At 33.3% G+C, this 21,806-nt stretch overlaps 2 non-coding genes across 2 annotated transcripts; one reads left to right on the forward strand and one right to left on the reverse strand.

Moving 5' to 3' along the window:
* The first annotated feature begins 12,613 nt into the window (after positions 1-12,613).
* LOC121225387 (small nucleolar RNA R71) lies at positions 12,614-12,719 on the forward strand. The gene has a single exon (XR_005923245.1). It is a non-coding gene; the product is annotated as a small nucleolar RNA R71 (small nucleolar RNA).
* An 8,422-nt stretch (positions 12,720-21,141) lies between these two features.
* LOC121225386 (small nucleolar RNA R71) lies at positions 21,142-21,248 on the reverse strand. Its single transcript, XR_005923244.1, has one exon. It is a non-coding gene; the product is annotated as a small nucleolar RNA R71 (small nucleolar RNA).
* Between the last annotated feature and the right edge of the window lie 558 nt (positions 21,249-21,806).

Consider the following 21,806-nt stretch of genomic DNA (forward strand, 5'->3'; position numbering starts at 1 on the left):
AGTATTGTCACGCAAAAAAAAAACTAAACATGCTCACGAAGAAGTATAATGACATAATAATAAAAAATAAATTTCAAATTCTTTAAAATCTCATAGTTCTCATTCCATGTATGAAATAAAACAATTTTAAAACATACAAATCAGGGCATATCATTACTCCCTTTAGGATTACTAGAGGCTTCATTCTCTTCAACACCTCCTTCATCGGCTTTACTATTATGATCTTCGTCAATAGGGGCAACACTTGATACATGTATGGATGGGGTGAAATTTATTAAATTTCATTGTGAAATTTATTAAATTTCATTCACTGAAGCTGCCAATTTCAAGCTTGTGAAATCAGTAGACTTGCAACGATTTTTTAGATGGGATCTTGGCATTTTTGGGTTGAAAGGTCTTCATGGTGTTTAAAGATCTATCTCTTAGTTTTGAAACATACTTTAAATCACTCGATTTTGAATTTGGGAGATTAAGTTATGATCATTTTAGTGAAGACTGCGTGATCAGAATTTTTAGATGGGATTATGACGGAAATTACGAGTTTCGGGCTTTTAACTCAAGTTAAAATTATATTGGGTTCAGGTTTTGGCCTTAATTTTATTATATATGAGTCCAATATTGTATTTATCAGCTCCTATTATTTTATTATTTTATTATTCTGAATTTTTAATAATTATTAAGTAGTTTAAGTTATTTAGGAGTTTTATATCAACAAGAAAGTTTAGTTTAAACTACTTCTTGTTTAGATTAATTAGAGGTCTAGTATACTTAAGAGTTTTATTTAGATTTATTTAGCTAGCCTATGTATAGGCCTTTGCATTGTACACAAATCACACAAGTGTTTTCATTAATAATGTTTTCAACTCTGGGAGTTTGTGTTTGTGTAAGATTTCTTTCTTGTGATTTTTTTAGAAGTAGTTTTCTTCTTGATTTTCTTCAAAGAGTCATGAGAATTCATTCTGCACCCTTCAATTTGTCAAGGATTATTTCTTGGAGGGTTGATTAGAACTATTAATTGAGTTTCTTGGGATTTATATCTCAAAGGGTTCAATTGGACATTTATCTTTTTATCCATCATATCCATTGGTTTAATCGTTCATCTTCCTATTTGTTTTTTACTCTCAAATTCCTTCTTTACTATTTTCGATTTCTTTATTACTAAATTTGTTTATTTCTTCTTTTCAGATCATATCAAAATCTTTCCTTCTTGAGTCAAACAACTTGAATTCGATCATTCTTCCACTTCCTTTGCTTCATTCCACACCATTTGGTATCAGATTCGAACGTTTTATGTGTTCTTTGTGTTCTTATAAACTGATTTCCAATGAACAATCTCAAAAAATAGTTTTTTTTCCTTTTACCTAGAAAGTTTTTGGAAAAAATATTTTTCACTGGGTAAACATTTTTCGAACGATCTGAAATTTCGCATACTATTTCTTGGCACTATTTTAGAGTATAAAAAATATTTCCCACAAAAAAGTGGTCGAAAAATAGTAAAAAAATATGAAAAAATAAAATATTATGTGGGTTGAATTTTGTACTGAAATTTTCCATATCAGATCTATATTATTTGAGGAGGCTCCAGTTTAAATTTCGTGCTTTTTGGAAATCGTGAACACCTTAAACAAAAAAAATTTAAGTTGTTTTCCATTGTTTCGGGTTTTCAGTTGGGTAATTTTTTTCTTTGATTCTAGCATTAGGTTTTCTTTTTTTTTTTATAATATTACACATTCTAACACATTTTCGTTTCTTTCGTTAATAGGTACGAAAAGAGTTGCCTCTACTTTCTCTGCGTAACTTACTTCTTTGGAGTCAAGTTTTCCTTTAGTTTCTTAGAGCCTTAGGTCAACTTTGTTAGAGAGTGATCTCACATATTTTTTAATATTATTGAGTTTGATTACTCTTTAAAAGTTACAAGTGAGAAAATCTTGGAAAGAGGGTTTACTACAATTATGCCAAAGGAAAAAGAAGAAAAAGGGAATCAAAGATCGAAAGGGAAATTTCTATTCTGGAAGAAGAAATGTCAGAACCCTAGAATTTTGGGGAAAAAATTATAAAATTCTAAAAATAAAATAAAATAATTATTAATAAGGATAACATCCAACTACCCACTAACTACATGATCTCAACTTCCTCAGAATTTAAATCCCACCGAAACTTTTAACACAACACCGAGCAAAAATAATAACCACGCTCGCGTTGGGATTCAAACATAAGACCTCTAACACACTATCAACCTTACCACTTGAACTAGCAAGCTCATTCTGATATAAAATTACAAACAATGTAATATAAGCCTACTGATCAAGGATAAAGCTTAATTTCAAAACTAACCAAAATTTGCTAAAGGTAGGGCTTGAACCTAAGACCTCTCACCCATACGCAAAACACTTAACTACTGAAGAAGGCAGATATTTGTGTCAGATTTTACAGAAGCAGAAATAAATTATTTGAGGTGTTACAATTTAGCTTTCTTATGGTGGTGGTTTCTTATTCTTTTTTTTTTCAAAATGCACTCTTTGAACAAGATTTGTTAAAACTTGAGTGAGCAAAAGAGTCACTAGTTTGTGTTAGAATATATTATTCGTGATTCTTTGTGGATCTATTATGGCATGTGTCTAGAAATTGTTGTTTAATGCAAGATGACAAAAGGACCTTAGATTCTTTCATGTTTGAGACTTGTTAAAAAATATGGACATCACATATGTAATAAGAGTAATTAAATGTTATTATCATAATAGGTTAGCTAAAATTAAAAGTGGTCTAATTTGATTATGATTGATTGGACTTTAGTTATTAAACGAAGTATGGGTCAAATATGTGTAGATAGTAACTAATTTCTTATTTAATGATGGGGTAGCTAGAAATTAGATTAATATGTAAATTTATATATTAGGGTTATGGTTCCCAAATTACACATATGTAATTTTTCTAATATCTCATCTTTAGAAAAAAGAGAGCCATTTTCTCTAAATTACTTGCGTGCTAATTTGGAAGATCAAAATCATAAGATTGAATATTCCAAAAAAATCAATGGATTTAGGTAAACTCTCGCATTTAGTTTTGTCCTTGATGATTTGACATGATAGATCTTGGTTAAAAAAGTCTTAAATAATATTTTGCTTTTTACGAGTTTTTTTAACAAGTTGAGATGAAGTTTTCTTTTATTCTAATTATTTTGGTTTAAATTTGAAGTCTTATGTGAGGTTGTTATGATTTATTCAACTATTATTATACTTGCCAAGATTGTTGTATGCTATTTTGGGATAACAATATATAGATATATATAATATGATCTCTTAATTTGATTGAAAGATGAAATTAAGAGAAATATTTTGAAACAAATAAATTCAGATTTTGGCTTTAGAATTTAATTAAAGATGTCTAATATTTTAAATAAATTAGTTGCAACAAAATGCCACCAAAGTTATCTCTTTTGTATATATTAATTTATTTAAAATATCAAGATGATTATATGTTTTATGATTCATGCATTTATTAATTGACCCAAAGGTAAGTTAATATTTGGCAAAATTTCTATGAAATTTGTGGTTATAAATGTGTGACAAATATACAGTACTTTATGTGAGCAATAAGTTAGTCCAAATATTGATTCATTGCTTAACATAATTTATTGTCAATGATTGATAGCTAGAACAAGAGTATCACTTACTATTAATATTATTGTCCAAAGACTTGATATTAATGTTGTGTTTGGTATCTTGGGATGTAATTAGCCACTATTTTGAACTTATTTTTTAATTATTAATATTGATGTGAGCTTGTTTTTATCTATTTTTGTAACACCTCTAACCCACATCCGTTGTCGGAACAGAGATATGGAGCATTAACGGACTTTACAGATTAATTACGAACATTTCATAATCTTTAATACATATATCATAACTCATTCATAAAACACTCATATGGTCCCTTATATAGGCCCTCGAAGCCTAAAATAGGCGTTAGAAGTAAATCGAGACTCGATCGGAGACTTCAAGAATTTTTCGCAAAAATGTCAAAAATTTTCTTAAAAATAGAGGACACACGCCCGTGTGACCAGATCGTGTGGCTCACACGGGCAGGAGACGCGCCTGTGTTTTGGGCCATATGGGCATTCGATGTGAGACACACAACCATGTCCCAGCCTATGTTCTTACCCATGTAACTCTCTGACTTGTGCCACACGGCCAACCACACACCCGTGTGTTAGGCCGTGTACAAAAACTTGGACATTTTATTTTGAAATTTCAAAGTGCAGGGAACACACGACCAGATCACACACCCATATACCAAGCCGTGTGTCACACAAGGTTGAGACACACGCCCGTGTCTCTACCCATGTGGACGAAAATAGGCCACTTTTCTCACCCTTTTAAGATATTAACCTGAATACAACACTTTCATATACCAAAATCTCAACCAAACAATCAAAACAAGCTAAAACACATTCTCAATATGACATAAAATCACCAACACTTCATTTACTTATACTTACCTATTTAACTCCATAAATAAATTTATCAAGTACTATTACTATCTACTTAAAATTAAAAAATTAAGATTCATAACTATATTTCAATCTATTTCATTGTTAAACCAACCCTATACATGCCATATAAACCAAAATTTACATTGCAAAAACTATCGGATTAATCTGGATAGTGTGGCTTGATGTGTTGATCCGATCCTCCGACCTTACGCTAATCTTCAAAGAACATTAAACAACAAGAGTAAGCTTAATAAAGCTTAGTAAGTTCATAAGCTTTAAATATAAATCTTACCGAACATACTAATATTCATTTAGATTAAGCATTTCACAACATTTCCTACCAACCACAAATTTGATTGATGAATTCACATAATTGAGCTCAATATCAATACGTATTAATTTCTTTCACATTAATCCATGTAATACCTACCAATCCTTGTCAAATCAGAGAACGTCTTACGGATTTGAATACATCGTTTTCTTGATGCCATAGTCCAACTATGGTCTTACACAATTGCCATGGCCCTGCCATGGTCTTACACTTGCAATGCCATAACCCAATCATGGTCTTATCATTAGGATACCATAGCCTAGCTATGGTCTTATCATCAAGATGTCATCGCCCAACTATGGTCTTACACTTATACATATACTGCCATGGTCCAACCATGGTCTTATGTTCAAGGTGTCATAACCCAATTATGGTCTTTTCATTAAAATGCCATAGCCCAACTATGGTCTTACATTCAAACATTGCCATGGCTCAACCATGGTCTTATCTGTCAATTCATCTTGTGTCACAAAAAGATCGTACTCAATCCTGTGTTCCACTTAATTTGAACTTTCAATTCAATTTTTTTTATATTTTTACAATAATCATAATTCAATAAAAAATATGAAATAATACATTATATCATTCCTAAATTAAAAATTAATCATGAAAGTTCAACCATATGAACTTACCTGGACCAATTTGTAGAATTTGTTGTAATTCAGAGACTATTCAGCTAATTTTCCTTTTTCACGATTTTCTTTAGGTTCTTGATCTATAATATAATATTATTCATTCATTAGCATATAATTCAATTCTAATTTACTTGAAAATTTATGCTCTTTAATTTTTGAAATTACACATTTACCCCAACTTTTACAATTTTTACAATTTAGTCATTGATCAACTAACCCATCAATTGAGCTAATTTCTTTCCCAATTAACACTCTATCTAATTATTTTAGGCTAATATACAGCATTTGATATTCAAAATTTTAATACCAAACCCTAATTCTTAACTTTTCCACAATTTGGTCCTAAAATCAATATCTATCAAAATTAATTAATAAAATCATCATATAACAAAATTAAAGCTTCAAATCCATGTTAATTCACCATAAACATCCAGCACTCATCAATTTTAACTTTCAACATTACTCATAAAATCAAAAACCAATAAATTAGATAGTTGGACCTATTTGTAAAGGTCTTAAAAACATAAAAATTTCAAGAAAGGAGCAATAATTGACTCACATGAAGTGAAAATATGAAAGAAAAGCTTCTTAGGGACCTCCTATGGTATTTTGCTAAAGTTTTTGAAGAGAATTGTGTAGAATTCTCTTGTAAATTCAATTTCTAAGCTTAATTTTACAAAATTTCTAATTTTACCCCTTGTTAACACTAATTTTTGTTATTTCTTGGACACACATGCCGTCCAACCTTATAATAAATGTATAATTGCCTACTTGGTCCTCCCTTAATTACTCTTAAGCCATTTAATCATTTTAACAAGTTTTACTCCTTTTTCAATTTAGTCCTTTTTAATTAACTATCAAAGCGTTAAAATTTTCTAACGAAATTTTAATACTAACTCAATGATACTCTGTAAATATTTATAAAAATATTTACGGCTTGGTTTATGAAATCGAGGTCTCAATTCCTCGTTTTCAACCTAATTTACCTAATAAATTCTTTTAAATCACAAATTAACTAATTCAAAAGTTTCCTAAAGTCATACTTGACTCATAAATAATAATTAAATATTAAAATTTTCAAACTCACTCGTCAAATTTAGTGATCTTGAATCCCTGTTTCCGATACCACTGAAAATTGGGTTGTTACAATTTTGTTCTATATTCAACTAGTTCATCTTTGCTTCCACAATATCTGCTGATATAAATTTTATACCCATGCTTAATAGGACTAATTTCAAGAAATAGAGAAGGCACTTACTTATAGTGCTCGGTTGTATGGATATTGAACTTGCATTAAGTGAAGAAAAACTTACACCTCTCACTATGGAAAACCACATGAGTGCAATGATCATGAGCACAACATTCCAAAAGCCTTTAGCGGCACATAACCTGAAGAGATTACTCAGGCCAAAGATTTCCTTGATGAAATTGAGAAACATTTTACCAAAAATGATAAGGTTTAGATGATATCACTTCTGGCTTCTTTGAAGTATGTGAAGTATAATGGTCAAGGAAACATGAGGGAGTAAGTTATGGAGATGTTCCATGTTGTTTCAAGACTTAAGGAACTTAATATCGAACTTTCAGAGGAATTGCTTGTTCCTAAGGTTTTGGTATCACTTACTGCATAGTTTAACCATTTTAAAATTAGTTACAACTGTCAAAAGGAGAAATGGAGTCTAAATGAACTCATTTCTCATTGTGTGTAAGAGGAGGAAAGGTTGAAACATGATAAGTCTGAAAGTGCTTATTTGGCCTGCGTCTTTAAATACAACAACTTACATTCTGAATAGAATACTCACTAAAGCAGCTGCAAAAACACCTTATGAGCTTTGGATAGGTCGAAAGCCTAGTCTAAAGCACTTTCACATTTTAGGATGTCCAATTAAGGGAAGGCCTTACAAGACATATGAAAAGAAATTGGACTCAAAAATAACAAGAAATTATTTTATTGGTTATTATTAGCCATCTAGGGGATATAAGTTTTATGATCCCATAATTAGGAATGTCACACCTACATTTCTTTAAGGACTTGAAGTTATAGGAGCTTGGGGAGTTAATTGAGCAAAGTAGAGAGTTGGCAGGCTCTACTAGGAATTTTGGAAAGTTTTGTGATTATCATGCAAATAATTTGATTTCAATTCTGGTTGGTCAGGATGGAATCAGCTGGTTCCAATGTGGGAGACATAGTAATTATTGGCGATTGGCTAACAGATATTAGAGACCATGTATAGGAATTATATGTATAGGTGAAAGTGATGTTCTAGAAAAATGAAAATTCTCCTCAATTCTGTCTACAAAATTTCTTCTTACTACATTGTCTTCTTCGGTTGTTCCGAAGAAGAGGAGAACTTAAGAGAGCTCTGCATAGAGTAGAAGTAGTGAGAATTGAAGTCTGGAAGTAAAGAAATTGAGAAGCTGGTAAACATTTTAACTTTCTGTACTCGAGAATTAGAGAAAGAAGGAGGGCAAGGACTTCTAATAAGTTTTTGTAAACTGGGTTTTTGGGTTTTCAGGTTTAAATGGATTTGATTTCATTGAGATAAGTGATTGTCATGCTTAGGTACCAGGATAAGGAAGGCTCTAGCGTTTGGACAAGCTAAGATGATAGAGATAAATGAAGTAAGGTGAGTTTCTATACTCCACTTTTGGGTGACTGATGATGTTCTACTATTTGCTTAAACTACATTCATGTCTATTCTGAGTCATGACTAGAACCATGGTTGTGTATGAATATGGAAAATGAGTAATCGATGTATGCATAATATTACGAGTTTATATTCTTGCAAGTCTTTTTTTAATGATATTTGGTTGCGACTTGACAAATAGTTGAATGGCGTACTGTATGTGATAATAACTAGTGAAATGAAATGTATGAAAATACATGTTAATATTGTATGAAGAATATGGAGAAATTTTAGCTTGACGAGGTAGATGAAGTTAAGAATAAGTGGTAGAATGGAGGAATAGGTTGATTGTTAAGGAAATACAGTTTGGTTGTGTCGTGGAATGTTATTGGCTGATTTCCTAGAGCGACACCGTGATGACGGTCTATCGACTCTATAGAACGACACTATGATAGTGGTTAATAGGTCTTATGGGGCAACACCTTGGAAGAGGTTTATTGATTCCTCGAAATCAGAAGTCCTCCAAGACATTAAACATGGGTTCAAAATGTGTAAGACCATAGCTAGGCTATAGCAACTCATGGAGTCTGTTGAGACATTAAACATGGGTTCATGATATGTTTGACCATAGCTCGACTATGGAAACATATGGAGTCCGCCAAGATAATAAACTTGGGATCATATGGTGTAAGACCATAGCTCAGCTATGGCAGCTTGTAAAGTCCACCGAGATGGTGAACCAGTAAGTTTACAGGGCACAAAAGGTAGACATCGCTGTATAACTCGCACAGTGGGTAGTACAATAGGATGGACAGGGCGCGTTGAGAATGCGGATAAATAGGCTAGTAAGAGAACCCAGCAAACTAAGAAAAGGAGAAAGTTTATTAGAAGTGTCTGAGATGCAGTTAAGCCCACTAACAGGTGAAACTGTCAAGTTATGATGAGCGGAGGAAATGAGCATATGTAATCTTAGCGAGGCAGTGGTAATAGAAGGGATACCTTCTTTAAGGATTAGAGTATCTGTCATTATTAGTTCGTTAGTGGTTGGCAAGTAATATAACATTGGGTACAATATGTGAGTCATGAAGGAGGAGTCTAAGCTAAATATTCTGATTGGTAAGTCCATCTAAGATCTTCAGAGAAAAAGGATGCTCAGTTAAGACTTGTTAACATGGGATAGTCCATAGGAAACTATCCATTAATTGCAGTATCTTCAAAGGATTGGGCTCAAGTGAGTAAGCACTCTAGGTTACATTGTTGGTACGAGTCTGCCTGTGAAACAGTGAGTACTAATTCAACCAACTAAGTATCATGTTCAAGTCCACGAATGAGGATAATAGAAAGCGACCTCATTCAAGAATAGGCTCTAACATATGTTAAGACAAAAAGCAGCTTACCACCGAATTAGTATAACAACAATCTATAGAGGTTAGTGTGATTTACAGGAATCAAGGAAGGGATTTGCAATTATAATGACTACTTGGATATTTGCCCAAATTTTTCGCCAATTCGAAGTGGAGAAAATGAGTATCTGTGTTGAGGCATATCACGAAGAGTAAAGGAAGGTCTAGAACAATGGTAAACCGAGTCAATACACATAAGATATTAATTCTAGATGGATCTTGTTTATGATTAGATCAATGGTCATATCCGCAGAAGGTTGACTCAAGTAAGAAAAGCATGGCTTACAACAACTAGATCTTTGAAATTTTCCTAAAAAATTCAGGGAGTTTTAATGTTGAACATAGAACCTCACTCTTAAATTTAAGAAATTCTCTATGAATACCATGGGTGACGATCTCACTAAGTTCTCCTGAACTTACAAAATTTTACTACTTGTATGCAGGGTATAAGTTGACTTGGGAATCGAATGGAGGGATCAAGCCAAACACCGCCAGAGACCAGTGATGGGCAAGGTAGTTGTTCATGTATATAGAGGGGCATCCTTAGAGGCCACGCCTCAGGGTTTTAGTTGATTATATTTGTATTCAAGTATAAATTAAAATTTTGTAAATAGTTGTTAGAATCAAAGTTGTAAGAACTTATAACTGGTTCTGAATGAGTTTTAATAATAGTTAGATTTTGAAATTTAAATTGTTTAAGCATGTAATTAAAGTAGAATCAGAAATATCGTTAAGTTATTTGGTTTATTGTATCATCCAATGCTCGGACCTGGCTATCGAGTCAGGTATAAGGTTTTACAAGGAATATTATTTAGATGGGAACTACAACATTTTTTTACGATGTTTAGTGTGAAAGGAGAAATAAGGTTTATTGTAGATGATAGGTTGTGCAACGAATTGGGTCAACCCTGTAAAAAATTGCAACGATATCAAACATAGTGGTTTCATGTCGTGACACCCCTCGCAGATTACTGATTTCATAACACCGGGGTTCGATGTCACAGCACACCTTGAAATTTTTGGATTCTGGGGTAAACTGACTTCATTGTCGTGACACAGAAGTGTCGTGTCACGACATCGAGTTGAATTGCTCAATTACTTAAACCTTTGAGTGGGGTCGCAACATGGATGTCCAGTATTGTGACACTAGCTCTGTTCCTGCCCCTCTTCTAAAATTTCAAAGTGTTCAGATTAAATTCTTAAATAGTTTAAACAAAATTAAATCATAAACTACTTATGAGTATATTAAAATATAATAATATACAAAAAATTATCATAATTTAAAAATATGTCAAGTATTCTTGTTGGATTCGTCCTTTAGCTCTGTCAGCGTGTAAATGGATGCGCTTTTGGTTGTTTTTCTATACGTATTGGTCCAACATCCATCATGCCACTCCACCTTGCTTAGTTTATCTTGATCCTTAAACATGCTCTTTCGACCTGCACTTAGTACAAAAAATACATTTTCTGGTTCAAGGTAATTAAGGATTTTTACATGTATTTTAAAGCACTATTTCCTTAATTTTCCCTACTTCTCTCATTTTGTTGGTGACCACATTTGAAATTTTCGATTTCACCATTTATTTTCATGATTAACTCGTTATTTTTTAGGTCAACGGTGGACCTCAACGTGGAAAAAAATGGTCTCCCTAATAGAATAGGTATCTCATGGTCTTCTTTAAAATCTAAAATTACAAAATCGATTGGGATGATGAAGTTGCGCATTGTAACCAACACATCTTCAAGTACTCCCTTAGGTTGTATTGAAGACCTGTTAACTAAGTGTAGTGTGATGCATATTTTGAAGTTCCCCTAACCTGAGTTTCTTGTTTATAGATAAGGGAATCAAATTTATATTGGCTCTTAAATCGCATAGGGCCTTATTGAAGTGAATATCCCCTATCTTTATAAGAATTGTAAAACTCCCCGGGTCTTTTAGTTTTCGGGTTATCTGTCAAGAAGTTATTAGACTTCAAGATGCGTCTATGTTAACTTGCTATCTTGTTTTAATTTTCCTACTCCTAGACATGATTTCTTTTAAATACTTGGCATATTTAGGAAAATTTTCAATTAATTCAATTAAGGGTAAGTTAACATTAAGTGATTTGAATAAGTTTAGGAAACTTACAAATTTCGCTTCATCCCATTTCCACTTATCCTCTAACCTTGAGGGGAATGGTACCTTGGTTAGTGCAGGCTCTTGGTGTGGCTCATCTACCAGCTTAGCTGCCAGCTCGGCTATTATCTCTAGTTTAGGTTCACGATTAACGTTTTGAGGGCTTTCCTCCTAAATATCTTTGGTATCCTCATTGTTTTCCTATTGAGTTTGGTTCTCTAGACTACTCAGTACTTTACTCGAGCATTGTGCAATTTCTTTCATGTGCTCCTTCCTTTCCCTCTGAGGATTTTTCTCGGTATTACTGGGGATTCCTATGCCAATTTGTCTTTTGATATCTCCCGTCATACGTATCAATTGGCTCATTTGATCTTCAAGTTTAGTCAATGTCTTAGTTGTTTGGGTGCACTCAGATTGCACCTATTTCACTTCTATCCTTACTGATTGCATCTCTCTCTTAATTCGATCTAAGCGTTGACCACATACAGCATGGTCGTTCAGGTTGGCCCTTTTTTGAGGCTTCTGTAAATATGAAGGTTGGTAAGTAGTATTTTTCATAAGGTTAGAATTGTTACCTCCTCCCTAATTTTAGCCCTATCTCAAGTTTAAGTGATCTCTCCAGTCGGGATTATAAGTATTTGAATAAGGATTTCTACACCTATTCCCTATGTAATTCACGTTCTTAGTTGGACTATCAAAATATTGGCTAAGAGGTTTATCTTCACAAAATATTGAAAATGCACTAGATGTGGACTCTATTTGATTGAGTCTATACAAAATTTGTTGATACTTGTCATCTTCCTGGATAGCTTTTATTGCGGATTGTCTCTGGGCACAAGTAAACCTTTTGTTTGGCCACTAGCAGGACTTCATTTCCATTTTCTCTATAAGATCATAGGCATCCTCGTATGTTTTGTTCGTCAACGTTCCTCTTGCAGCTACATCTAGTCCTGATCGTGTGTGCAAAACCAACCCATTATAAAACATCTGTAAGCTTAACCATTCGGGTAAACCATGAAGTGGGCACCTTTGGATTAGTATCTTAAACTTTCGCAAGCTTTGTGAAAGATTTCTCCTTCTAATTGCTTAAATACAGTGATCTCCCTCCTTAGTTGGACCATTTTGCTGATAGGGAAGAACTTGTGTAGAAAATTTTTCACAAGTTTATTCCATGTCATGATAGATCCTGGTGCCTGCGTGTCTAACCAAGAAAAGGCGTTATCAATTAAGGAGAAGGGGAATAGCTGAAGACAAATAGCGTCATCGGTGACCCTGTTGAATTTAAAAGTATCACAAAGCTATAGAATTGTTTTAAGTGTTGGTCTGGATCTTCTGTAATGGTTCCTCTAAACTATAAATTATTATGGATCATCTGCATCATGGCCGGTTTAATCTTGAAATTGTTTGTCGTAATGGTTGGCCTTGTAATGCTGGCTTGTACCATATCCGGATTAGATAACACAAAATCTCTTAAAGTTCACTCTGCTCATGCCATCGGTGGGTTTAACAGTAGTTTTGGTAGTGGTAGATCTTGTATGATGGCTTCATCAGGTTCGTCGAATAGCGGGTTTTCTAATAATGGATTGCATACAGCAGGTGGTTGATTTTGCATTTGTTGCTGCTGTTGTCAACGGTTTCTATGAATTAGTCTTTCTGGATCAATAGGCGACTCTTTAGGTGTTCCCCTACTACGAGTCATACACTGGAACCACAAAGAAAATAAAAATATTAGTAAAAATTAAATAAAAATTGTATCTATAATTTAAAATTTTCCTAATTATTCTATAAGACGCAAAAATTAAAACTAATTTAGTAATGTTGCCTCCTCGGCAACGGTGCCAACAACTTGACTACCTCCTGACGTGCCAATGTTGAGAGTACGAATACTCCTACTAAAATTATGGAATTGATGTGGTGTCTGCAAATGTAAGGGTTAGGTTGTAATATAGTTTTACAACGGAGTCAGTAAGTACTCCGAGGATCGTACCCAAAGGAAGCGAGTACTAAATTAATATCAACATAAATTTATATAGATCTAATTATTAATTTAAATAAATTATAGTATGACAAAACATAAGATGAAAAATATTTTTTATTATAATAAAATAAATAAAATTGCATAAAAGAATAAAAGACTGGAGACATGATATGTGACTAAATCAAATTTAAACATGGGAGACTAACTCGTTTTGGTGGTCATAACTAATTCCTATTTTGGGTTCTACTTAATTAGCTAGTCATTAACCTGACAGGATCTCTCGATCTTCCACTAAACTAACAAATCGGCAAGAACTACTTATCTCTTGACCTCACAGTCCAGACCGGATTGGGGTAAGGGGTTCAAGGATAAGAAATATCAATTTTGGGTTAATTCCCCTAAGATGAATTACCAGGGTTATCATGCCTGGGGTTTAAGTTCTTCCTATCCCAAATAGTTGATCCGCTAAAAAATCCTACATAGAAATTAATTATTCCCACGTCCACTTACTAATCCCCCATAAAAGGATTAGTTCCTCATGGATCCCATAAACAATATAAACTTGATGAATAAAGTAAACATGAGAAATAGATCAAGAGTAAAAGTAAAGAGAAATCCTAATTTATATTTGAACAATTAAAGCGCAGAAATCCTTGAATAGTTTGTTGAATCCACAAGTCAGATTCTCAGTAGAACGATAATGAAAATACACTGAAAAGAAATCCTAAGTATAAAATAAACTAAAAACTAAACTGAAAAGAAAATTCTAATTTACGTAAAAGATGATCTCTCAAGTGTTTAATGAGCCTATTTATATTATGAGGGTTGATCGTCGTCCTTAGCCCTATTTCAACTGACATTTTTGTATAAAAGTACATTGTGTAGACCAAAATGCCCTTAGCTCATTAATGCTTCACGTACAGGGTCAGTGATGCGACATCCACTACCTATGTCGCGACATTGAAGGCAGTTTGCTTGGCTCAGGCTCAACTTCATGGGTGTGTCGCGACATCATCTGGCTATGTCGCAACACCAAAGGTAGTATGGCTATTTTGGCATTCTGCTCACTACTTTGTGATGTTGAACTTCCGTGTTACAACATGGTGACCAACCTCAAGTTTTCCTGCCTCGAATGGTGTCCTACACACTTACCAACTATGCTAGTCTTCCTTTAGACCTACTTCGGCCCCTAAGGTCATAAAAGCAGCTCAAATCACACTTTTTATTAACTTGAAAGAAAATAGAAAAACTAAATAAAACATAATAATATTGTTCATATTTAAGCTCTTTTAAGTATGAAACTAGTTTAATTTGTTACAATGAATTGCGGCAGATCAATAAGCCAACACGGGCCTCAAGTTGTGCTAATATGTTTAATTGAGTGTGTAGAATGAAGATATAAATCCAACTAATGTATAAGCAAAGGACAAGTGATGCTCAAGCTTTCTGAGCAGTCAAAGAACCACACAATCGACTAAGGTCGAAATTGGGTGTCGTGTTGCGCCATAGCCTTGGTGTGGCGCGACACACGTTGACATCCTGCCCAAGTAACTCGTGGCCATTTTCACCCGTGCAATCAAACTTATACTGTAACTCCCCTAACTCATCTCTGTTGTCAATTTAGAGTTACAAAGTATTACTATTTAATTTAGATCATTTACTTTTAAAAAGTAATAGTAATACAAATCATTTTACATCATTCAATAATTCATTTTAATTTAATGTATAAATACATTTATGAACCTTAAATCGGGCCTATGGAACCTTAAAAACAATTTAAAAACATATTGGGATCATTTCAAAATAAAACAGAAAAATCTAGAAAATTTGAAAACAAGGGTCACATGGTCGTGTGGTTACTTGACACGCCCATGTATATTAACCGTGTAACTAATTGTGATCGTGTAGCTCAGGGTCACACGACCGTGTCGCCAGGCCATGTAACTCATTGTGCCCGTGTGGACCAGCCCGTAATGAAAATAAATAAGACACACGACCATGTGACAACTCGTGTCTCAAGCCGTGTGCTCCAAAATTTTCCTTCAAATTCAAGTTTACCAAAAATGTATTCTTGAGCCACAAGCATACCATTAGCCAACCTTTAGAGCTATTCAATACACATCTAAACAAGACCAAAACATGCCAAAATCACACATATACAACTCATTTTCATCAATAAACCAATGCACCCTCATTGGTACCACAATATACACATCGAAACTACTCAACTAAATAACATGGTTTTATACTCTCAACCTACATCACACACTTATAATTCATCCATTATCATCTCATATAAACATAGTTCAAATCATATTTTTACCTTATACTTAAAAGTGACCAAAAAATACATACTTGCCAAGCATTATAAGACTAAACAACTATGTACACAAAAAACATATACACATTATGAAAACCAAATAGCATACACAATACTTTCATTATATAAAAGCCCTATACATGTCATTTATAACCATAGCCAAAATAACCAAAAACTACCAAAGAGATTGTTGGATAATGTGATAGGACTCCTACAAGGTTTCAACCGGTCGAGCTTCCGATGATCTACAGAACAGAGAAAACAACTATGTAAGCAACTAGTGCTTCGTAAGCTCGTATAAGATAAACTTAAACTTATCGTTCTTTAACATTTACTAACATTTAGTCATTCAATCATACTTACTAAACGATATAAGTACATGACTTTCCTATTCATCACAATTCACATCATTAGTAAATGGCTTAACAACACATCACTTATAGAACATGGTACATAACATGGAATGAATTACACTTATTCACATTACATCACATATTTGAATAATGCCTCTTTCCATTCCTTTGCACAAATTAACTTTCTATTTTATATGAACATTAATATCCATGTTTTCTTATACAAGCCTTTCCATTTTACTTTACTTACCCGTTGAACCATCTAGAATTTCATCAGATACTCAGGAATGCTCACACATAGTGTGCCTTTTCATGTGATTGTAACCTTTCTTTTCCAATAGTGCTCACACGAGTTGTGAAATGGGTTTGCTTACACGAGTTATGGGTCGGAATGTTAGCTACACGATGCTGCTCACACAAGTTGTGGAGAATCTGCAACAAATGTAGGACCTCAACCATCTGTAGGACATTCAGGACCAACACCCGAAACCATATAATCCCTAATGACATGTCATTCATATCCTAAAAATTCTTAAGGTTCCAACGGGACCTTTGCATATATCCTAATCTTTTAATTTCATTATATTGTACCATTCCATTTATGCTTCATGAAGTATACATTTCTCAAATAACAACTTTAAGTATACTAATGTTACAATTTAATCCACATTATAAATTACCAAATAAGCTATAGATTAAGATTAAAATTACATAATTATTCATAATAACTTAATCAAAACATCAAATAACAATTTTTATCTTTATGAGAACTTACCTCAATCACCATGATTGTTACAACTAAGTCAAAAGCTAATTCAAGACTTTAGCCTTTCCACTATTCAAGTCTGATTGATTTTTTCTTGATCTAAATAAATATTTCATTAAATGAATCATACCAATAGCTTAATATCATAAATTCTAGCTTATAACCTATTTCATTATAAAATTACAAAATTAGCCTAATGTTTTAACCTTTATACCTTTTAGTCCTTAATCCCGAAACATGAAATTCAACCATTTTTAATGGAAACCCATATTGCCCGATTTTTCCTTGTACCTATATTAACCCTCATTTTTCCTCACATTACAAAATATACATGCAATTTACAAATAAATCAATCCCTAAATTCACTAAAATCATTTAACAAAACATGTTCATTTGACAACTAACTTTAATTATCTATCAATTAACTTCACAAATACATCAATTTCATTCATGGCATATCCCTCAACCTTTAACAGTTTTGCAAATTAACTCCTAGGCTAACTAGGTTAAGCTAAAACGAGCTCAAAAATATAAAATCATTAAAAATGGGGTTCAAATCTTACAATGCACTCAAAGCAAAGCTTGGCCGAATGTTTTTCTCCATAACAATGGAGGAATCGGTTTTGCTAGGCTAATTAGAGAAGATGACAAAAATTTACCTTTTGTTTTGATTAATCTTTTAACTTAATTATTCATTTACTAAATTAACCTTTTAAAAACTATTAAATTACACCAAAACCAATCCAATATCATCCACTAACTTTAAACATAGAATAATTACCATCTAAATCTATGAATTTACCTTTTTAAAGCTATTTAGTCCATTTAATTAATAGAAACCAACCTTTGCACTTTTTACAAATTAGTCCTTTTTACTTAATTAACCATTTAAACTTTTAAATTTCTTAACGAAAATTTAATACGACCTTAAAATAACCCTACAAACATTAAAATAGGATGTTACATATACAAAGACCTAGGACGTGCCGAAGACCTAATTTGGGCTGCCAATACCTTTATAAATATTAGGGGTTGAATGGAATCAACTCGTCCTAAACGCCTTCAAAAACCCTCACAGTTTAGAATTGGTTTTAAAATATCTTATTTTCGGCTTTTAGATACTTTCTTGTTTTTCTTCTTGAATTAGTTTTGATTCAAGGACTTGTTTTTTTAATTAAAGTATTCAGTTTATATTTTTCTTTGCACTTGTTTTATTTCATTATTCAAATCGAGAGATTTTCTACTCCATTCCCCATTCAATACTTAATCAACAATTATCCAAATCTCTTTTCTACTATGAATTGATTGTGTTTCTTACATGGTTTATTCAATGGAAATTAAGATTATGAATAACATGAGTGGCTAAATCCCTTAGGGGAAATTAACGAGTGCATGGCAATGTGATTAACGGAGGATTTGGGATTTTTCGAGATAGATTAGTTGGTATAAATTACGTGTTCTTAAACTGTTAGGCTTGACAACCCCTAATAAGTTATCATAGGGTAGACGAGATCAAAAGATAAAGTCAAATCGAGTAACTCATAATTTATCCTGGTTAAGAAAGTGATGTCGAAAGATAAGCAAGTATTAACCAATCGGTTAAGTTAATTAAAGCCACGAGGTAATAATTCCCTGAAGCGATGAGTAATCTACTCTAGAACCCCAATCTGAAGTTGTTGCAAACTCTGAAATGAGTTAATCTTCCTAATTGGTTTATTGTTTAATTCATTTGTTTATCTTTCCTTATTTATTTTTGTTAGTTATTTTTTTAATCCTCTTAATCTATTTTATGATCCATCATAATATAGGAATTAACTATTACTACTTAGACTTAGTATTGTAAAAAAGTATTTTTCTTATTTTCCCATCCTCCCTTGGGTACGATCCTTGAAATACTTACGGTATTTCATTGTACAACTATATTACAATTTAACCCATGCATTTGCGGACACTAGCATTCTCAATTCTTATATTTCTGGTGTTAGATTTATTCTATAAACGATAATTCATTTATAGGCAGTCAAGTTATTGGTACCATTGTTGAGGAGGTTTCGGTAATAAATTTTGAAAATATTTTTCTTTACAATTAAAAAGATAAGTAGGAACTTTAGGATCTATATATATGATTTTAATTTTTATTTGTTTTTTTTATCCGTATTTTTATTTTTGTTTTAGGTTGTGTATGACCCGACGCTCCAGCACTCCAATTGAACCATATACAGATCTGGAGAAAATATTAAGGTGTAGCTATCAATTAATGGAGAACGAACCATATGCATGAACATCACGTGAAAGCATCCTGCCTAACTTAGACGCAGTACAATGAAGCATTAATCGGCTGAAGATTAACGCCAATAATTTCAAGCTAAATGTGGCCACAATATAAAGGATCCAAAACATACTACACTTCAAAGGAAACATGGATGAAGACCCAAATCAGCACCTAAAGATATTTCTCCAAATGTGCGATACCTTCAAGTACAACAGAGTATCCGATGATATCGTGCGTCTCCGATAATTCTCGTTCTCACTATGTGATAAAGCAATCAATTGGGTGGACTCGTTAGAACCGAGTTGCATCACCACATGGAACGATTTAGTAGAAAAATTTCTAATAAACCGTAATTTATACATATTTTTAATCCCTTGCTTAGCATATTTTTGGATGAATTATCCTCAGATTTGGTGAATTTGATGCTCCTAATCCTTTAATTTCATGTTTTATACTTAGGTGAGTATAGAAGAGTAAAAAGAGCGAGAAATGAGCCGAAAACAGAAAAAGTGGACCAACCTGAGAAATCAACACGGCCTAGACATCCTCACACGGGTAGACCACATGTCCATGCCTATGTAATAGCCTTGAACACGGATTGAAGAAATCGCACACGGGCGTGTCACACGGGCATGTCCCTATCGAGCCCAAGTTTAGTTCTATTCGGAAAAGGCCACTCTTGAGGCTTTTAGGCATTCTAAAGCCTATTTAAACACCTGATGAGGCACTTAGAAGGGATACACAGGGTAGGAGGCAAGGAATTACTCAAGGAAAGTCGATTGATCCATTTCAGAAGCTGGATTCATCGTCAAGACTAAAGATCTCCCTTCAATTTCCTTCAAGAGTTTTGGGTTTTTTTATGTTTTGTTATCTTTATTCTTTTGAGATGTTTTCTTTCATAATTATGAACTAAACCCCCTAAATACCTAAAGAGAATGAAACCTAAGACGAATCTTGTTATTATTATCTGAATTGTATGATAAATATTTGACTTATTCTTAATTATGTGTTCTTAATTCTTATTTTAATATTCCAAGATATTGATTCAAGTTAATGCGCCTATTTAGAGGAGAAAAAGTCCCTGTATAAGAGTAAATTTGTCGTAATTAAGCGGAATTGATTGCACGCCTAAAGATAGGGTGACAAGATTTTGCCAGATTAAGGTGAAACCTAATAAGGGAGTCCATAGATCGAGTTAATGCAACACTAGGGTGTTAATTAGAAAGAGATTTCAATTAATCAACCTAGGGTTAGAAGTTATTAGTCTCGAGAGAGATAATAATATAACATATGGATTTCTACGGATCAAGTCAAATGAACAAATCGTCTGATTCAAAGTCAAATAACAAGTGAAGCTTAAGATACACAGAGGAAGAGAAAGAGGACGATATTCAAACCACAATCGAGGAGATGGTTGAAAATCAGGAAAATCTGCTACCTCCTGCGATTGCCGCTGATCCAGTAAATCAGAATCATGCTCCACGAACTATGTATGATTATGCTAAACTGAATTTAACAGGAACTGAGTCAAGTATAATTAGGCCTGCTATTGCTGCAAATAATTTTAAACTGAAACCTAACATGATTCAAATGATACAGCAATTTGTTCAATTTGATGGTTTGCAGGATGAGGATCCAAACACTCACTTGGCAAATTTTCTGGAACTCTGCGACACATTTAGAATCAATGGCGTCTCTAATGTTGTCATTCGTCTTCAGTTATTTCCCTTTTCATTAAGGAATAAGGCTAAACAGTGGTTGAAATCGTTACCACGAGAGTCAATCACTACTTGGGAACAAATGACTGAAAAGTTTTTATTAAAATATTTTCCGCCGGCTAAAACGGCTAAATTAAAGAATGATATCTATTTTTTTGTGCAGATGGATCAAGAAACACTCTACGATGATTGTGAGAGATACAAGGATCTGTTGAGAAGGTGCCCTCACCATGGGCTACCACTCTGGCTACAAGTTCAAACTTTTCATAATTGCCTGAATCCTTCAATTAGATAGATGGTTGACGCAGCCACTGGTGGGACTATCAATAATAAGACACCTAAGGATGCTTACAAATTTATTGAAGAAATGTCACTGAATAACTATCAGTGGCATGTTATAAGGATAAAGCTGATGAAAGCGGCCAGTGTTTTCAACCTCGATACGATTACTATGCTATCTAACCAGGTAGAACTCTTACATAAAAAGGTTGACGATTTTTGTGGTTCTACTCAGGTACATCTAGTTATGAGGTGCAATTCAAATAGAGGAGGAACACACACGGAATATCAATCCTTCAACCCCAAAACTGAGGAGGAACAAGTTCAATACATGGGTAATAATAATTCTATATCTCAAAATAACCCATACAGTAATACCTATAATGCAGGTTGGAAGAACCATCCTAATTTCTCGTGGGGTGGTTAGAGAAATCAAAGGTCACAACATCCTATGGCTTTTCAACAACCACCTTACCAACAGGAAAAGAAGCCTAACCTTAAGGAGATTCTAACAAA

This window comes from Gossypium hirsutum, chromosome A03 (assembly GCF_007990345.1).
Source record: "Gossypium hirsutum isolate 1008001.06 chromosome A03, Gossypium_hirsutum_v2.1, whole genome shotgun sequence".
NCBI lineage: Eukaryota > Viridiplantae > Streptophyta > Magnoliopsida > Malvales > Malvaceae > Gossypium > Gossypium hirsutum.